The following is a 20925-nucleotide window of genomic DNA, read 5'->3' as shown; positions in this document are numbered from 1 at the left end:
AGAAAATTGCTTTGACTTGTCTGCAGGACAAGTAAAATTTAGTAATAGTGATGGGGTATTTTAAAAATTGTCATGATCATGTAAATCCTGTTATCTCTGTAACCCAACACTAGCAAGTTCTGAACTGTAAAATGACATTAACTTTTGGGGAGGGGGGGGGAAGTCATGTATTAACAGATAACTGGATATTTTTCCCCCTCAGTTCATTTTTAAATCCTGTTGCCTTTCAGAGGCTGACATTTCTGTCTCCTGGCCGTATTTCTCTGGTAATAGAATATTGAAGGAGATGTCTTTTAAAGGAAAAAAAAAAAAAAAAAAAAGAAAAAAAAGCATGTAGCTACATCACATCATAAAATACAAAAGAAGAAAGTATGCTTAATCTGACAAAGCATCAGTGTTTAGGCTATAAGCTCATTATAAGGCTTGTACAGTAGGAGCTGATTTTTTTTCAAATTAATTTCTATGTATTACCATAATAAACATTTTAATGTTATCCTTTCCTTCCCTCATATCCTTAGCAGCTGAATATTTCAGTAAGTTTCATTCATTGCAGCCTTTATCCCCATCATCCATGCACGATCTGTTTACAAGAATGCTTATAGGTATTTCCAGTTTAGTTTAATGTTTCAGGTTATGCTGCTTTGGCAGTTTCTCTCAGTGCATTTATGCTAACATTTAAGCTGTTTTGGGAAAATACTTGGGGGAATATTGAGACTTTTGTATTTCTAATTTTATTTGATAGGTAAATGCAAAAAAGTCGCATTGTATTTATTCTATGTAAATCTTTCAAGTGTCCGGAAAATAACTTGCTTGTAGCTAGCATCTAACACCTCGAAAAACAAGGCTTGCACTGTAGCATTTTGTTTGGTATGTTTGTTATTTGCTTACAGTAATAATAAAAGCCTCGTGTTTTGCTGACTGCTGTAACTGAAAGGCTGGGGGAATCTAGAAAGTAGGAGTAGGACACTGTTACACTGCAGAAATTGGTAGGGATTTGTGCAGAACCCAAAACTAATTCCAGCTTCCTAGAAGCTGGTAAAGTTTCAGGGTTTTTGCACCACTTACATTTAGTCTTGCAGCTTAGTATTCTGCTATTGCTTTTCTTCACTCAGTTCGTGAGCAACTCTCTAGAAATGTCCAAAAACTATACTGTACTGATCTAGGCATGGATCGTAACATACATCTGCTGGGATCCTTTATTTGCATCCAAAACCTGTCAAAGTTACTGGCTCGGTTTTCCATAACAATCTCATGTTCAGCATGTTGTCCACAATTACCCCATCTCTTTCAACACTCCTGCTTCCTGAGTGTTCTTCCCCATCAGCAGCTTTGAATATTTCTCCTTTTGCCTCAAGTGTCTTTTTTGTCCCCTGCTCTCTACCAAGCTAGTTGTCGGCAGGTAGCAAGGTGTGGCATTCCAGTTAGAGGTCTTGAAAGCTCTCGATGGGAAGGCTAGATGAGCATTTGAAACCAAATTAAAATTTCCCAGCAAAATGTTAGCTTAATCGTGAATGCTAGTTATGTAAAACCTGATTATTCTTTTTTTCTAACCTGTCTCTCTTCCACCCTTAGTTCCTGCCTGCCTCCCCCCCCATCCTTTGTCTGGCCCTGCTGTTATGCTTTGAGACACACACATGTACATGCCTTTTTTGAAAACAAGATGCATTAAGTGCAGTAGCTAAATTTACTGACCTAAGAAAACCGCAGAAGAATAATTTAGTAATTGTTAAAATCGCCTATCAAACCCTCTGTAACAGAAATAAGGCATGGATAAAATGTGTGATTGTTTTTTTGGTTTTTTTTTTTTTTTTTTTTGCGGTGATTACATCCATTAGTACTGAGGATAGACAGCAAAATCTAGATATGCTTTGATTTTTTTTTCTTCTTTTTTTTTTTGAAGCTCCTTCTTGGTTCTTGGTAAGTGACAGTAATGCTGCTATATTTGAGGTTTTTCAATGGCACCTTGTTAAGAAATTATGTATTCCCAGAACTGTACTATTTTAAAAATGGGGGGTGGAGGATAGTGTGCAAATCAGGAAGTAAACAAAAAGGCTCTGGAATTCCAGTCTGATGCAAAGAGGAACACATTCGTTGCTGCAGGAAGAAATTGTTTCTAAGTTCTAAGAAACTTTAGCGATGCGTAAGCCTGTGACCTGGTACACACTTCAAAAGTGTTTCAACATCAACATGGATACAAGCAGTGAAGATGGAAGATAGGAGCTAAAAGCACCTTTAATGACAATACTGATAAGACCAGAAGAAACAGATTTTGCTGCGAAGGTGAAATGCTTCTTGCACTGGAATTTTAAGCAATGTTAGGTTTTTTGGAAGTGTTTGAGGAAGACAAAGAAAACGCAGTAGGAGACGTGATAATTAGACAAAGCAGCTCCTTTAGTTCTGGCATGTCACGCCAACCATTAAGTCAGGAGATGTGATGAAAGCAGGTTTAGAAGATTGTTATGCTAAACTTGAGCTGTCATTGCTTTTTTACTTTAGCTGTAATTTTGTCATGTAAAAACAGTGGAGGCATACAAATAGGTACAAGTATTACAGCATTTTAAACGTGCCCTGTTTCCTAGCGATTGGTGTAGGAAGCAGCCGCTGCCTGTTGACCCTGCCCCTCTGGATGGTGTTATGTGCCTTGTAGCTGTCATGTGGAATTGAGGAACGTGCTTTTAAAAGTTGCTTTTTGGAGTACTAATAATAGTATGTTTATGCTCAAATATAAAGTTGTTGATTTTATTGGTTTTGACCCTCATTTCCTATAGAAATGAATGTTGGGGTTTTGTTTGTTTGTTTTTTTAACCTAATATGGAGAGAAATCAGTGGCTAGTGAAGACAAAATCTGCTTGGTTTTGAAAATTGTCCATCAGGCAGCTACATTTTTTGTTTATTTTAAGCTATGCAACAGATATTCATTCCGTGCTTATTCTGTCCTCAGTTTCAACTTGCAATATCTCAGCTTCTTCCTCATTTACTCTGAATACATCCACATATGAAAAAGAAAACCAGAAAAAAAAAAAGGTTTGTCTTTCTCTTTGCAAACTCTAAGCCTTTAGTAATGCTGATGCTACTGTTATCACCAGGCTGAAGTTCAAAGGGTGATGCCTAAGTGAGAAGCAAGAAACAGGCAGAGTGTAAAGGAATCAATTGCTTTGGTTTTGTGCTCAAAGCTTTTTCTCAAGTGGGAAAATAAAATGCCCTGTTAGAAGTTCAGTAAGCACCCAATCACCAATGTCTGGGTTTGAAGATACATAGTGAGAGAGCAGACTGACAGCCTGACAGAAGAGATGCACAGTGTCTGCTGCTATGCCTGAAATCGTACAGACCTGTTCAGTGAACTGGGTTAAATTTTACCATAGTTTTACTTGTCCAGTTAAACATCTTAAGTAAGTTTTGGCAGCTGCCTTAAGTTACTGTAGATGGGATTGGTGTCTTGGTGTCTTCATTTTTGCCCTGCAGCCTTGTTGATCTGATGGCCCTTTCATAGAGCATCATTAAAAAAGCAGCCTTATTAGAAAAATGCCAATTTTCTGATGTCCTCTTAATATAGCCTGTGTGTATCTACTTTCTGTAGTCATAGTGTATACAAGCTTGCCTTCACACATGCGCCCACCCCCCACCCCTACCCCCGGTGTATTATCAGCTGTGGTAGATGAACCAAGAGCAGGGACCCCCGCAGTTCACTGTTCGGGCTCAAGATTTTAGTAGTGACTTATCTGAAGCCTTGCTTGAGTAATGGCTCTGTCAACATTTGCTGAAGTGGATAAATTTTGCTTCCTTGGTCGCAGGATACCAGGTCCACTTTTCTGTTAACACTTTTGACTCTGCTGGCTAAAAATCCCTGACGAAGTCATCTACCTGTAGCCAAGTTAGAGACAGATGCAACATGCTTTAATCCTGTCTTCATTGAACAATATTTTGATTGTATGAGATGGTAACATTTTAATTGCTCTGTGTCTGCTTGGTGTAGATGGGTCACACACACGCTGTATCGCTATTAACATGCTAAAGGAAAAAATACTTGTATTTCCTCTCTTATGCTTGTGGTCTGGGAGATTGGGGTATTTTCTTCCCCACTTGTCTCCTCCCCAAACTCTCACTTCTTCTAGAAACCGAGAGGTAGACAAGGTATGTCAAAAACTTCCTTCAGGTTGGCTTGCGGTGACCTGCCAGACTCTGGTGGATATTGCTTTGTAGAACAATTACCTGGATATCTGGGTGCCCTCTTTTAGGATTGAGCCACTACCTCCAAACTGTTCTGGCTCACTGACCCTGAATGGTGTATTTGTAGAGCATTTGCTGCCTTTATGAAGCAAATGCAAATATACCAGATCCCACATTTCCCAGGAAGAGGCTTTCTGTCACTCTAATTCCCTTATCATAAACACAGCAACTTCAGTTGTCCCTGAATCCTGGCCCATCTGTCTTGGATTTACTTGAATAGTATCATGATTTAAATAACATTCCCTCTGTTTGTGGAAGCAAACATTTATTGCTTCCTCTGCAGGTGGATTGGTGAATATTAGGTTTTGCAAAGATAAATGGCGTTTTGTTGTGGACTCATACCAGTAGTCCACCTGGCTGCACCTGCTGTTTGAGGCAAAGTGCAGGGAACAAATGAGCAAGTTGACTTACAGGCTCAGAGGAGAGCTAGCATTGCGCTCTCTCTCAAAAGGACGTGTTTATAAATTATTGTTTTCTTAAATTGAGGTGTCTGTTTGAATTTTGAGTTTTATTTTTGGGATCAAATGTTTATCCCAACTCCTTTTCCCCTCTGTTCTTGAGCATTATTCCCCATCCCCGGTAGGGAATAAGAAATAATAATGTGATTCAGCTTGGAGACACATACTTGTTTGAATGCTGTATGGTTTGATTGGGCATCCTTGAACCAAACCTGCCTTTTTTTTTAACCTAGCTGGCATGGAGCTAAACTTCTTTTAGCTTGGGAAAGATTAGAGTCCTTAGTATTTGTGCTGATTTCACTGATGGGTGAAACTTCTGTTTTCCAATTTTACAAATATTAGGGGGGAAATCTCTTACTGTGTAACTAGTATGAATAAGACTGAAACCTTTTCTGTAGCTTTCCAGTATCTTTTCTGCTGACAGTTTTTCTTCTTACAGTGATTTTTGCAATACTTTTATATCCGCTTTGTTGCTGCCTTGTAGCAACTGTGAGGAATCTTTTAAACAAGGACAGTTTTTAGTGTGTGGGTAGGTTTGAGAAGTTATTAATTCCCAGCCACTTGTATGTGCAGGGAAAAAATAGCTTGCGCTTTTTTTTTTTTTTTTTTTTTTTTGAGGTGGGTGCGTGTCAGTCATGTTCATTTCACACTGCTGGATTCCTCTGCATCCTCCAGGTACCGGGCAGCACTGTCATCCTGAACAACACAGCCTGCATTGGGTCCTCTGGTCGGTTTGAGAAGATTGTAAGTGACTGTTTTAAGTTGGAGTTTCTGCACATGCTCTGCTGTGTTGGAAAGCTTAATTAGAGGCTTCTCATCTTGTCCTCTGGACTTTGAGACAGAGCTGTACCACATGTGCATGCCATAGGTAGTTGCTGTGAAGGGATGCTTTCTGAGCCAGGGACTACACCCACATCGCTTCTGTCACTTGCTGGTCCTGGGACGAGGTGGTTTCAAGATACAGCCTGAGGCACAGCCAGTCATGCTGGGAGGAAAGGTAGTAACATTGCTTTTAGTGCTGGGCAAAGGCTGCTGTGAATTTTACTCCGTTCATCAGTTTGCCACTCCCAAAGAAATGAGTAGTCTCTCCTTGTTGGATCACCTGTTTACTAGCCAAAGTTTAGGAATAGAAGGAAAAAGTAGTATGTGTACTGTCAAAGTAGCTGCTAAACATTTGATTACAGGGTTAGAAAGAAAATCATAAAACAAGAAAACGCAAGTACACATTACATGTGAAAATGAGGTTCTTCCTCGGCAGCTTCAGGAGCCTGGCAGCATGCTCTCCTGTCCTCACAGGGCTCGCTGGCTTTGGGATTTCTTTAGGTTTATCGTTTACTTGCTTCTATTGCTAAAATCACTGCTGAGGGCAACAGTCTCCTTTACCCTAAAATAAAACAGCCTCATACTTGTCCTCTGTCCAGGCTGGCCTTTGAGAAGTTGGGCTCAAGTGTGGGAGCAGGATAGTTCTCCCCTTGTACGCTCAGCTGGGATAAAAAGCAGGGTAAGAAGCTTTCCTTAATTTTTTCCACTTAATTTGTACATTACTCAGACTTCTGCTGGTTTTTTGCATCTCACAGCGTTTGTGGGGCTTCACTCAGCCTTTGACTGCTCCTCAGGGTTTGGGACTTCCATTGTCCCAAGGAAGCTTATGCGCTTCCTACCTTCCATCTCACTGTGAGCATTGCATGAAGGTGAAGCATGACAGACACGTGACAGGTTTGCCATTCCCTGGTTTGTATTTTTTTCCTCTAAGCTACCTTCCTTCCTTTCCCACCACCTCTTTTTAGCCTTTTTAGCCACTATAACGGTTCTGCTATAATTAGCACTGAGCATGACTGTCGTTATCTTCACAGAGTTTAATTTTTAAAAGACGGGCTGGAGGAAGTAATGCTCATTTGGCTGAAATCCTTTTATTGTTCTAGCCGAGTAGCCAGCTTGGTGATCATAACACAAAACAGATTTTTTAAAAAAGTTACCTGCTTGTCCTCTTCAAGTCCTCAGTTTAGGTGGAGGACCTGATGTACATTGTAATGTGTAACTTAAATATTTAAATATTGTACACCACTACCCCCAACCCCTCCCTAATGTGTGCACTGGTTTATTTTGATGTAGTCTGGATTTGTGTCAGTCTAATTTGTCTGTCTAGGTCATCAGTGAAAATAAGCTCAGGGTATTATACCCAACAACCATCAGAAGTATGTAAAGCAAACCTGATTTTTTGACTTGCTCCCTACTGAACAAGAGTTACGTGACGGTTGTAGATTTTGCAAAGGTTGAGTCTCAAATGTATGGAGGACAGAATTTTTCCTTGCTTTGAAGCTTGTGACAATTAAGGCTGAGATGCACTGGTGAGACGGCGTGGTGGAAACTCTGCTGCGGTATTTCCCTGGGCTGCCGTAGCCTGTGCCCTGTTAACTTGGAGAGTACATGGATCCCAAGAGACTCTGCTGAGTCTCTTTTGCCTGCAGCTGCTCGTTGCTATTCATGAGCTCTGCTACACTCCTTTTCAGTGTTACTTTTGGTTTTTAATCAGTGGCTAGTATAGGATAGCTTTTTTTTTTTTACCCCTTTCACCCTTTTCCTTTTAGCACATATGGGAGTGAATTTTTGGTTTTGTGTTTACTAGTGTGAAATCTGTGTGTGTGGGGGGAAAAACAGAAAGAAATTAAACAGGATATGGGATCATTAACTTTGACTTCACCTTGCAGCATCTTGCAAACAAATCAGCGCTATCGTAGTGCCCTTCCCAGAACTGGGTGTGGTTGTTGAAATAAAACATGTCAGGAGTACAAAGAGAACAGTGTCCTATTGTTTCGGAGCAGGCAGAAAGATGACTTCTGAAGGCTGAAGTGTTGGGTTTGGTTTTTTTTTTTAAAGTTAGGATATTTGTGCTGCTCTTGGTAGTTTTTCACCTATCTTTATTTTGTTGGTTATCTGAATAAAGTAATTCTACAGGGAGCCTTCAGGGCCAGTTTCTGTTATTCGAAGCATATTTCGAAGTATCTACGCCAATTTAATTGAAGAATTTCAGCGAGCGGTAGCTTGGCTTTGAAGTGGTCCTCTGCACTAAGGAGGGATTTCACTGAAGGAGAGACTCCCTTGACAGTTTTCTCGATATTTAGCCTCAGAGAAATGTTTGTATCCCTTTCTCTTCCTTGGCATTATTGTTTTACAGTCATGCTTACAACTATCTTGAATTTGATTGTTAGTTTTCAAACTGGGATTTTCCTTATGCACTTTATGAACATGATGCCATGCAGAATTCAGTCTTACGCCTTAATACCCAGTCTAGACTTAGTGCCTAAATAGCAAACCAGGCAAGAAGGCTTCCTGTATACCTGATTTAAGTTTCCTTGCTGAATAAAACTGTTCTTACTATCATTTCTTAACTGGCACTAGTCCCAGAAGGTTTGTAGGCTAGGTGCTTATGCATATCCATGTCCTGCTTTGTGATTTTTACCCGTGTATGGGGTCTAAAGTGTATCTGGTGTAAGCGTATTACTGATGCTCATCTTAGAGGGATGAATAAAATAGCTGGCTATGGCACAAGGATGACTGGCTGAAAGCTCGAGGATTTGTGTTATGCAGGAGAAAAGCCTTACAGACTGTAAGGCAGTCCCTTGGATCTTGGAGCCTGAGCCTCCCAGAGAGCCCTGGATGGCGGTGCAGTGTAACTAAAGATAAAAGGAAAACCAGGTCTAGTAAAAGCATAATTTATGATTGTGGCTTCCATGTGCCAAATAACTGTATGTGGAGATGGTCATCCTCAATAACATAAAGTGTGGGTGCTGTGTTTGTAATTTTATTTACTCAAAAAACTAAACTGAGGTGTTTTTTTACTTTTTGAGTTTATTTACTCAAAAAAGAGACTGAGTGTGTTTTGGAGGAGGTGGTGTTAGGGTGGTTTTTCCACTGGCAACATGGAGTGGAGCTCCTTCCTATGCAGGCACCTACTGCTATGGTGCATTGGCATATATGAGCACAGCCCTGACTTGGGCATTTCAGCAATTCTCTTACTGATGTCAGTTTGAATAAAGCAACGCTTGACAGTTTAGAGCAATGTTTTTCTTTTTTAAACTTCTGTTTTTATTTACAACCAGCATTGCTCAATGTGGGAAATGAAAAGGTTTCTCTTTAACACCTGTTGTTACTCCTTTCCTACCTGATCTTTCAGATAGATTCTTTGGGTGCTTTTCTGTCTTGCCTGTGTTTTCTTTTGGAGCAGATCTGATAAAAACAGTTGATTGAAAAACAACCCCAATTTATAATTCAAGTATCCTGCTTCACCACAAACCTGATGAGATGTTAGCTTCCTAAAAGTATCATCAGAGCAATCATTCCAGGCTGTTTACCCCAGTGGACTAATGTTTAATGCTTCAGTTTGCTTTGGATATATAAAAATACAAATTTTTAAAACTTCTGTTTCAGACTGAAAGCTTAGACTGCGTAAGATGTGAGTATGCTAGAGCAACATGTGTTAGTCAAATGAGATAAAATATTTCATATCCTTCAGCTCTGGTAACAAAAAGGCCACAGTCTGTGGAATCCCTAATGCCAGCTGTGTTTAAAGTTGCTGACTGTTGGCCTGTGGCTGTTCACTGCTCATACAGCATTACACTGTCATAGAGACAGTCCAAGCTGTGTGCAGTTTTCAGGCTTTTTTTATAAAGAAAAAACAAACATATGCACCAATATAAGCAAAGAGGTATCTGAAAGATGCAAAATAAAAAGCAGGCAACAAAGCATGTTTATTTATGAGAGTTCCTTTGCAAATAATCTTGGTTTTGACTATTGTTTGCCACACCTTCATTTCTTTATCCCTTTTCCCTTTCGTTCGGATTCGTTAAGTCCTGCAGGTTTGCCAAATTCCTTGAAGAGAGGGGTAATAAAGTGATAGCACTTCCAACGAATGCAGCATCACATCTCTGTGCAGCCTTCCTTAGCTTTGCTCTTTGACAGCTTGGTCTCTGCTACATGCAAATGATCCTCCTCCTTTTCAAAGGGCTTTTCCTGTGTGTTGAATTGCATGTAACATAGATACAGCAGCTCCTAATAGGTGCTTTTTTTTCTTTCTCCCCATTGTAAAGGGGAGTAATGGAGAAGCTTTTCTTTTCCTCTAACCACTGTTAGAAAAAGAGCAATACATAGCATGGCCAGGATGCAAATAGAACTGCTATTTGTGAAAGATCAGTATGTTGTGCCATGGAGTGTTTGAAAAGGGATGATAGCCATGTGCAGACTTGATGATATCTACATACTGGGTACTTATAAAAAGAAGAAATTGTGATATTTAGAAAAATGAAGTATTTCCCCGAATATTTTCTATTCTCCAGAACCATGGTCTTTAAGTGTATGACTAAGATAAAACTGAATTAATCTGAAGTTGTAGAAACATGCAGATATTTGACTAATTGCAGTAAGCCTGACCTGAGAAGGTAAATATCTGTTTTACAGTGCCATTTCCACAAGAAAACAGTCAGAAATGTGTTTCTTTGAAGGATGATTCCTTAGGCTACATCGGAATTTTATTAGGGGGCTCCTGGGATTAGTTTGCTCTACAAAATTCATTGTGCTGCTGTAGTAACTCTCCCCGTGCCAGAGGTAGGGTTAACTGTCGAAGGGCTGTTGGTATGAGTAATTCACTGACGCATCTTTCTTACTTCAGGAGAAGCTGCCTTCTGAAGTCAGAATCATTTTCACAACAATAAAACTGTTAAGTACAGCTCTGTAATTTTTACTTTGCTAATGCAGTTAGGAAACCCTCTGATTTAGATGCAAGCTGAGAATTTCTATCTGTAATCTGCTGTGGAAAGGCAAATTTGAGTTCACTGATGTACTTCTAAATGTGGCCTGTTTGAAATAAAATTCTTTGTAGTGTAATTTGTATTTATTTTTTTTTAAATAGCACGATTTATTATTCCATGAGTAGGTAGTGTCTTGTGGCTGATAACCACATGGCTAGTCTTCCCTTCTGCCATTGCAGTTCCCTTGCAAGAGCAACGTTTCCTTTCAAAATACCATTGATTGAGTTGTAGCCCCTTGGGGGGCTGTATTTAGACTCGCTGTTAATAGATCAGTTCGTTCATGTAATTACCGAGCTCCGACAGGGTGGCTTCTGTAGCTCAGTGCGCATTATCTCTTTACATTCGCTCTCTGTGAATCGCAGATTCATTCACCTCACCTTCGTGCTTGGTGAGGAGTTTGTGGCTCTAGAAAACGAAGAAACTTTTGTAGCTCCCAGCAGACCTTCTAATAAATTTTTAGCAAGTTCCATTTATCTGTGAGATAGTAGGAAAATATTTTCCTGTCTGATTCTGTGTCATGACTTCATTGGCTTGAAATGACACGTAGTGCTGTAAGCTGAAGTGCCTCTCTCCTGCTGGGATGTGTGTGTTTCTGTCTTTGGCACTTGGAGTAACAAGTGAACTGCTGCCTGTGTTGGGAACGGGCTTCACCGAAAATCCTCGGTGAAGGATCATATGTGAAGCTGTACCTGGCTTTGCAGCGGCTCCATTCCCTGCAGTCAAGTGAAGACTGGTGATGTTTGAGACAGGATTTTTTTTCTTAGGCTTTTTCCATGATTTTAGTTCTGTTTCAGTATTATGTTGTGGAATGAATGAGGCAGTGCAGAGACAAAGGCTTTGTGGTTTTTATTAGCAGCAACTGTGCAAGCAAACTTAATTTGGCATTCTTAAGTCCGTTGGTGTTTTTCCAACTTTACCCCTCAGCTGTTGCTAACTGCATTGCAGAGGACTGTGTAATCTAGCAATTTCTCATTGTCTCCAGTCCCTGCCATTTATAAATGGGGATTCAGATCACATAGCAGATTAAGTGAGCATTCTCTTTTATTTTTAATTTTAATACAAGTATTTCCTTAATTCCTTGGAGAAATATACCTGATGCTTACTAGCCTGCGGATAAGTGCTTGTTAGCTGTGGTGAAAAATACCTGTATGATCTTGTCCCATACGGTTTTATAGGAAAGAAACAGTTATATACACTTTGCTTATTATACTTCCTATATTTCATATCTTCTCCCATCCGCAAAACAACCAGTCTGGCTTTATTCTTGCTCTTCTTCCTCCTCTCTCATTTCCTTCTATAGTCCATGGTCTATCTTGTCTCTTTTGTCTGTGTGCTTCCCTTCCTTACTGCTGCCTAACATGGAGCAATGTGCCTTCTTGCTGAATTTTATTTCAAAACTCATATTTTTTTGACGGTGATGTCTTCACCTGTGCTCTTTTTCAGTCCATGGAGAATTGGAAAGATTTTCAGCAGCTGCCACCAAGAGGCCAAGCCTTCTCTTCTCTCTGTGACAAAGGGACAATCTCTCTGGTCCCCTTGCCCAACTTTCAAGTTTGTACGTTACTCAGGAGAATAAATGCATGAGAGGATTTGTGGGTTTCACTCACCCTACCCCAATCTTTTAAAACAACCATTTTGCATAAAACTATTTTGCACAAATTATTCTAGCTGGTTATTGACATGTCAGTGGTGAATTAGCATTTGAAACCATGCTCTGAGGGTCCAGAGTGCCTTTTGCCTTTCATGAAAATGGTATCCCAGAGGTGTTTTACAGTTGTGGGGAAGGCTTCTCTCTCTGTAAGTAAATTTTGAGCTGTGTGCCGCTTCCACTGGTTGCAGTCCCACAGCCTGTCAAATGTCTGACATAGCCCCTCTTAGAAAAACTTGAGCGACTTCAGCATAACACTCAGCTGCACCTTGAAGTTTTTCAGCCGACTGTTGACTCATAGTTAGACTCACAAGAAAGCAATGACTGTGGTCGAGTCAACTGTTGCTCATGCATAAAGATATTCCTAATTTCTTCAGTAAAATGAGCGTCTATCTCATAAATACTGCTCCTGCTTCATGCTTTCACCCTCTCCAGACAAACTTTTGAAGAGGAGGCCAGTGAGGAAGGTCAGTGGGTTTTCCTGAATTGTAGTTCAAACAAAAGCCCAGGATGACAAGCATAGAGGAGGGGAAAATTCGCTAATTTTCATTTGGTAACACAGCTAGAGTCTGGTGTGAAGATGTAATTTACTTTTTGGGCTACAATATCTTCTAGCTTTTTTTTCTCTTGCCTGCTCTAAAAGACAAGTGCCTGCCCTGTGGCAGAGTGTGCGTGTGCTCATGTAAAGATCTCTTCAGGAAAGCAGTTGAGGAAGAGTTGTGCAAAACAATTGAAAATGACTGCCTTTCTGTTCTACTAAAGGAAAAGCAATTGCTTCATTAACTACACGTTTGGACTTTCACACAGCCAATGTATATAAATCCATGATTTTTCAGAAATGGCAGTTTTGATTCCCATGATGACATGAGATCGAAATGCTCATTTGAGGTTTTATGAGGAAAAATACGTTCCTTTGCACGTGGATTGCCACGGGCTTTTAGGGTTATTTCAGAGAGCAAATTACAAGATTCTCATGCGGTTCTGAACTCTTCTGTTTTCCTTATGAGTGTGCTTAAGTTTAGGGTTTGAGAATGGGTTTCTGGCAGCTGTCTGCCAACTGCGAAGGCGTGCAATCTCATATGTAGTCGCAGCGATTAAAAATGTCTGGTTTGTGGTGGGGGAGGAGGGAGATCCCAAGAGGAGAAAGGCAGAGACTGGCCAGTTTCTTCTCCTGTCCTGGAGGACCCAAACACCCTGGCTTCTCTCTCACTGCCAAATTTTTGCTGGGAGGATCACTCTAGGTGGAGGGTGGATTTACACCGTCCTCTGCCGTAAGCCCACAGCCCCTTTTTGGGGACCACATCCTGAGTGTGGTTCTGGTGGTTATTATGTGCTGGAGCAGTTTCATAATAACTAAAGAGCCTCACAGCTCCCTGCCACCAGAATTTTTTCCCCTTTTATACTGGCTCCATAGCTCAGTAGTCCCTTTTAATGAAGGTTTGGAGATGGAGGATAGAGGGATGCTCCAGTACTGAGGAGTGACCTGCAACTGCTGGTGGGGTGCACGGATTGTAGGACTTGGATTTTTTTTGTTTCGTTTTGTTTTGTTTTTTCTTCCTCCCCCCACTTTTGGTGGCCATGAGCTGTCTCAGGGATGCAGTTGCCTGGAAAGGTGACAAGCGTGGGAGCTGTGGAGACAAAAGGGCTTGTACCTCTTGCATGTTTAAAACTTAACCTTAAGGCTTAGGGGAGTATTTTAATATTTTAAGAGCCATGAGAATTATTTTAAGCAGGTGAGAGGGAGACAAATTGTTAGGTGTTGAGAAAGGTTTTTAACAAATGGCATTTTTATTTTGGGTTGGCTGGCTGTCTTGGTAAAGAAAATCCTTATGTTAATTAACATCTGCCTCCTCCTCTGAGGTTTATTGCAGATGTCGATATCCTATTCCAGGCTTCAGGAGTTACCAATAAAGCTGCAAATGATTAAGTCTGATATCACTGGGGGGGTGACTGAGAATGGGGGAGGTAGATATCTTTGAGTCTCTTCTACCTCACAGAGTAGACAAAGCTCCAGTTACATTCAGTTACTTTATAAATAACAAAACACACAGTTACGAAAGTTAAGGTAGTTTACTAACACAGTAATAGTGCTGTTTTGTTATTTTAACTTGGCAATATTCTGTAATAAAATTGGTAATTTATTAGCATACTAGTGAATCGTGTGCTCTGTATGTGGAGCACCAAGAAGTAAGGTTTGTTCCTTTGTCTTTCTAGAATCCTGTGGCTGGAGATCCTCCTCTGAAAGGAGTGCAGGGTAAAGCAAGGTCTGACGTGTTTCTCTCTGCACTGGGGCTGAGAACAAATTGCTAATCTCGCCTCCCAGCAGAGCTGGTGGCAAGAACCGTGAACCGTCCTGTGGTAACAGCAATCGGAATTGAGATGGATGTTCTGCAGGTGCAAACAGCATTTCCTCCCTGTGCTGAACACAGGGTGATAGAAATACACTTGTCTCAAACGCACCCCAAATTGCTTTTCTAGAGAGATGCTATGTCCATTTTCAGCTTATGTACATCTGTTTACACTGGGCTAAGGACTGCAAAGTCCTGTGTGAGGACCAGGAGAGTATGTAAAGACAAAACTGAAGTGCACATTTCTTCTGTGTTCTCCCCACTTAATCTATTGCAGATACCTGATCTTTTTTTAGCTTCCTATCCTCAGCCTCCCTGACTTTCCCCTTCCCTTCTTTCCTCCCTTGCATTTTTCTAATGTGTGGCTTGATTAGGAAGGTGTAATCTCTTCATTGTTCATTTCACTTAAAAGCACCTTAACCTGCAGAATGAACCACTGGCTGTTTGTTGTTCAGTTTCCAGTAAATTTCTGTTAATTTTAAAATTCCAATAAATTGTCTGGATTCTGGGTCATTCACTCAAGGTTTAACTCTGGTAAACCTGATTTGTTCATCAGGGATGATGTGCTAGAGGTGAGAAATGCTTGTCACAGTGTAGTGTATATTTTGGGGGAGAACTTCTTGCCTTATCCTTGCAGGTTCTGTGTGTGGGCAGAACAGGCAATTGCATGCAGTAGCAGACTGCCTATTCCGTTCTGCAGCCACCTGTCGCTGCAGAGATTGCCCTGCAGATCCCAACAACTTCTCGAAGGACAGACATGAGATCCCCTCTTCTAGATTCACTGTACTTGACCTCCACAACCCGCTGTCAGAGGACCTGGCCTCATCTTCCTGGCCTCTTCGTTTTTTCCTACTATGAAGTGTGCAAAGCATGGGTGAGAGAAGCTGCAGGGAGAAGGCGACTTCTTCCAGAGGAGCTGGGTTGTCGGGGAGATCTGTTTAGGGAATGAGCCTGAAGTTTGAAAAAATTGAGGCAAAACAGCTCTTGGAAACGTCAGCGAGAACTGTACCACACACATTCAGGCCTCCACAGCCATGGTGAAGCCATGATTGTTGGGGGGAGGATGAACCTCAGCCCTGTACTGAGAACTTGCTGAGCTGCTGGTAAAGTTCAATTGTGCAGACAGTAAGGTGTAGGTAAAATGATGGGCTCTGTTGGAGAGAATTCATGCTGCATGTAGAAGAGGGTGACTCCATGTTTGCAACTTTCTCTACAGGGTTTTTTTGGGGTTTTTTTTTCCTATCAAGGGTTATTAGAGACATTTGGTTTTGACATCTTGGATTCAAGAAAACAATGTCATTTTGTCAGCACGTTTCTGGAAGCGTCTGTGGTTATCCCCACACGCACCGCCTCTTGCTATAGATGTCTTGTAAAGCGTTATTGTTATATCAGTCATGGCAGCATTAGTAGTGCCTGCAGTTATTGATAATTTTCCTGTGTTTCAAATTTTGCTAAAGCAAACCAGAGACACAGAGCTGCTATTGGCATTTAGACATAAAAATAAATATACTTCTGCTCCCCAGTAAAGACCATCTCTGGAGACAAATTTCTAGTGATCTTCAGTCTATGTAGTCTCAGTGCTCTTTTCCTTGGCTGTCTTGATTCCTAGTTAATGTGCAGAGACACATGGTACTGAAGAAGCTTAAAAAGCTGAATTTTTCAATTAGATGATTTTTCCATGTTGGACACAATTTGCAGGGCTGGGAGCTGGGGAACTGGTCAATATCTCTAGAGAGAAACTTCAGAGGGAAAAAAAAGGACATGTGAATGTGATTTTTTTTTTTTTTTTTTAAGTAATCCAGCAGGTCTCTTTTATCTGTTGGGTTTTTTTGTTGTTTTGTTTATTAAAAGAAAGTGTTTGAATACAGACTGTGTAAATACTTTGAGAATGATTGATACTATTAATGCATCATTGATTTCCTCCTTTGACTTGTCTGTTAGGTATTTAATCTCTCCTTTTTAAAATGTGTGTGTTTTTCGGTTTTAAAAGCAGCCTCCCACTGTCCTTCGCATAGCGGGAAGCATCTCCTGCTGGCTTTGTCACTTTGCCAGCCTCAGACTTTGCTTTCCAGGGTGGTTGAACTCCTTGGACTTTTCCTGTCCTTCTGCTGGAGCTGGTGGAGTCAGGGAGCAGACTCCCCCACTGCATACTCAGCTTTGTGCCCGGCCACGGCCATCTGAACCAAATTAACCTGTCTTGCCTCAGCAGTGCACGCGATGATCCCATGGCTTCGTTGCCAAACCCGTGGCTGGAGCTCTCTGAAAGGACTCACAGCGGTCTCCTGGATGCTCCCTGTCCTCCTTTTTTCTGTACCTCCTTTCTCTTTACTTAAGCCAGTTGTAATAATGTTTTGTTAGATGGTCGCTGGTGATGAGGATTTTTTCATAGTAACAACTGCTATAAAAAATGGCCTGAACCGCATCTGTTTCACAGAGTTCTGTAATGATTCTGTTTTTAAGAATAAATTTAACTAAAAAAAAAAAAAAAAGAAAAAGGTAAAAATGGGAAATGGTCAGCTGTTCTAGGTCTGTGCAGGGACTGTGTTTTTGAACTTCTGAAACAACTTGTTAAGTTGAATGCCTGAGAAACAAAGTAATTTGACTCATTGCTTATATTTAGTATCATTACCTACTGCATTAGGTTCTGTTTTCTTCTGAGCATTAATGTTTTTGGTCAGGAAGGTTAACAGGGAAAACGCCCAGCAGAAGGCATTTTTGTGCTTATCAGAGGGCAAATGCATGGAAAACATCAGGTCACTGTACTGGGTGTCAGCTTTTCTTTTTTGTTTTTTTTTTTTCTTCTTTTTTAAGAGTCTGTAGAAGGAGCAGTATTCAAGGGTGGGGAGAGGATGTCCTTCCTTTCTGGTAAGGCCTGTAAAATTGGAGGTGCTAGTGGATACTTAGTACAAATGTGACCTGGAATCTTAACGCCCTCTTTGTTTTGATCCAGAATCACGTATCTTAAATATGAGATCCCAAGCTTAAAATATATCCTGCAATCCAAGCTACCCAAGGTGATAACTTCTGCTTTTGAGTATATTTGTAATTGAAGCAAAAATTCTAATTTCAGTTTTTGTATGTAATATTAAAAATATGATTGACCGTATGTTTTGTTAGGAACAAGCTTTTACTGCAACTTTCAATAATCATATGGCAGATGAAGGGGTGATGCCCAGGTTTAACGTGCTGCTTGTGAAGCTTTAAACTAAAGTATTAAATCTTTGAAGATTGTTTGAAAATCCTAGGTGCCAAGAAAGAGAGCCATGAAGGTGGGCAGGCTCAGCTGCGGAAACTCCTTGTGTTTCTGGAATGAGGTGAGAAGCTGTAATCGGCTTTTAGCACAGGAGTGTACAACATACTGGTCAGGTTGGTGTGTAACAGGTGAAAGCCCCTAATGCCAGGGAAGCGGGGCTGAGTGAAAGTCAGCGGAAGGGTTTAAGCACAGTTTTGTTGCTCTGAAGTCAGCGAGCTGCTGTTTGTTCTCTCCGTTCCCATCTCTGTATGTTACAGTGTTGGTTTATCCCAGAAAAACCCCTTCAAGGGGTTAACTGGCCAGACTCTTCTTTTTATGTGACCTTAAATAAATACCACGTTCAAAATCATTTTTCCTCTCCTTACGGGCTGTGAGAAGCAGCATAGCTGCTACGGTATTTTGCCCTTTCTGAAAACATGAAGAGCTGTGTCTCCTCAGAGTGCAGTTGGTGGAAGTGACGGTGTTTTCTTTCCCTTGCTCCCAAGCCATCTCATCCTGGAGCTTGTTATTTTTATTACGTGGAACCCCCTCTGTAACCAGGCTGAGGAGCCTCTGCTGCCTGAAGTAATCGCTCTTTAAATTGATACAAATTTGAGGCATCGTGCAGAGTCTTGCAGTGTCTCCTGAGATTCTCTGTAATAATTGCATCATCCTGCCAAGGAACCCCTGTTAATATTCATGCAGTAATTGTTTCAGTACTTGGCAGAGATGAGGGCGTTAATGTGAAGCCTTCTTCTGCTGACGCCTATTAAAGAAATGATTTGTGTTTTGCACTGTAGCGGTGATTTCATTACAATTGAACAATGAAATTCTGGATGTCTTTGGGTAGATGTGCACATAAACACTTGTGTTGAGGCAGTTAGCTGGCATGTTGGACTACACGAACCTCGCGTTATCTTGTGTACAGATGAGTTTCCCAAATGAGACTTGCATGGTATTGGCGCTGGTGCCGGTCACAAGGTGAGCTGTGAGCTTCCTGACCTCTCAAGGGCTACCCAAGAGTTTGGGGATGGTCCTGTGCTGTCCCTGGATGTGCACGTATGTATCCAGGCACAGTCCTATGGCATGGTATATGTCTGCATGGCTGGGCAGTCTTAAGTCCAGTTGATGTGGACTCACATTTTGTTGTTGGAGACAGTTAATGTTCTGGATTTGGGTGGGTTTTTTTCCTCTTTTGACTCATCGTGTTATAGATAGAGGTTGATCACAGGGCCCGCTTGAAAGATTAGCTAAGAAGTTTGCCAGAATAACAACTTGCATGGCCAGTTCCCTGCCTGTATCTCGGAAGCTGTCAGGAGAGAAGAGTGAGAGGTGAGCCAACGTCTGGGATAAGAATTCTGGCAGGGCACGGGCCAGCTGTGGCACGCGGGGTGGCTGCCACTGGCCAAGGGGAGCAAGCACAGAGGGAGGCTTTCTCTGTCAGACTCCTACATGCTAGCACGTTGTTCCTGGTTAAATGGAAATTAAGGTTTGAAACCGTGTGCAGTTCCTCCATAAAAATGCGTTGCTTTTTCAGCTTGGACAGTGGAAGAAGGAGAAGCCACCCTTTAGCAGGGGCCTGACGAGCTTGCACACTGCTTGCCCTGTGCTCCCCTGCTTCTCTGTAATCGGACTTCTCTCTCTTATGTGGAGGGTTGTTGTGAAACTTGTCCCACGTACCCTGGGAAGATTCATGTGAAGTCTGATTTTAAGAGCAGCTCTCATTTTTTTTGACCCCAACCCCTGGATCTTGCAGTCACATGCCTTAAAGGATATCAGGAATTTAATTTTAGCTTATTTATATGAGAATTCGGGTTGCCTTGAAAGAAAGGGTAGAAAGAAGAGAAGAGGTGGACTGTGGAATCTGCTGTTGCCATATTAAGAAAAAATGGGGGATCTTTTAGTAGCCAACTTTGCAAGATGGTAATAAAAAGGATGTTTGTTGAAGTTGCAGATCTTTCAGTGTTTCAGCTTAGATGTAATAAAGCTCTTCTGTGAGATGAGTGGTCTTTGTCAGAAAGATAAATAACGTGTCTGTCTGAAAAGGCATAAGATGGCAGGTTTTTCAGACAGGCACTTAGCATCCTAGCCCCAAGTATTGCCAAGCTGTCAGCTTTCTTTTCACTCAGCCTTTTGTGCTGGCCACTGTGTGACTTAGTTTGAGAAAGCCCGCAGTGGTCAGACACTATTTCATTAGTGTTACCAATAAAGCTACTGGCTGCTGAAGATCCCAGACCAAGAACTACTATAACTTCGGTATACTGTCAGAGACAAGGGAAAAATTCTCGTGCTGTGAAGCCACATGCCACATGCAACTCGGCCTTTCCTGCCCTAGGAAGAAGTCCAACAGGCTTGCATTTTCCAGCAGCTGGGCTGCTGCAAGCAGAAAGGCCACTATGGCTGTGTCCTGGCCAAGGGTGAGGATGGTCACTGTTTGGCTGACACTTGGTGATGGACCAAAGCTGCCCAGTCCATCTTCCTTTTTCTCTTTTTCCAAGGATGCTTGGATGCAGCCAGCCTCCTTGACGGCAGCAGGCTTGCAGGTTTGGAGGGTTGCTGCTGCAGCCTGTTGCAGCTGGGGAGGATGGGCAGTGGTCTGTGTCTGGCTCGCTCCTTCCACAGACCAGGTAGGATGCTTTCCAGAGCCACCCAGCTTGGCACAGTCTGCAGCAGGACATGTGAGCGCAGCAGTAGGCAGAAGTGGCTGCTGCCATCTGTCTCCTGGGCTCTGCTTGCCCTTGTTCATCCTCCCTGCCAAGTGCATGAGCCTGCTGGAGATCCAGCAGAGCAGTCAGAACCATTGTTGTCTGTTTTTGGAGCATTCTGCATCTGGAGAACTTGACCTGCCTGCTGTCTTTATCTCTCAAGAGAGCGTTTGTGGCCAGCAGTGAGGCAAATAAATGTTAGTGCCCTCTGGGACTGTGCAGAAGGGTTTGATGGCATGTCTGATGGTCACTGGTGGATCTGTTCTCCAGTTTGCTCTGAGGTAGAGCTGCCATGAATTAAATGCCTCAAAATGGTGGAGGAAAGCCTATTGAAGACTAAGGGAGCCTGAAGCTTTGTGGGGTGAGGCGAAGGTGTCTCAAAACAGAAGCAGGCTGTTCATGAAACACCATCGGAGAGGATGTAGTTCACTCCGGTCTAGTCCCTGTACACACACGCACTCCTGCCAGGCTGACCTTGCTCCTGAGAGCTGGTGGCTGCCTTG

At 41.8% G+C, this 20925-nt stretch overlaps 1 protein-coding gene across 3 annotated transcripts in view; it reads left to right on the top strand.

Annotated features, from left to right (window-relative positions):
• RASAL2 (RAS protein activator like 2) overlaps window positions 1-20925 on the top strand; it is a 187950-nt gene that overhangs the window by 16756 nt on the left and 150269 nt on the right. The window lies entirely within an intron of this gene.

This window comes from Falco rusticolus, chromosome 11, assembly GCF_015220075.1.
Source record: "Falco rusticolus isolate bFalRus1 chromosome 11, bFalRus1.pri, whole genome shotgun sequence".
NCBI lineage: Eukaryota > Metazoa > Chordata > Aves > Falconiformes > Falconidae > Falco > Falco rusticolus.
This window is presented reverse-complemented; position numbering and strand designations above follow the sequence as displayed.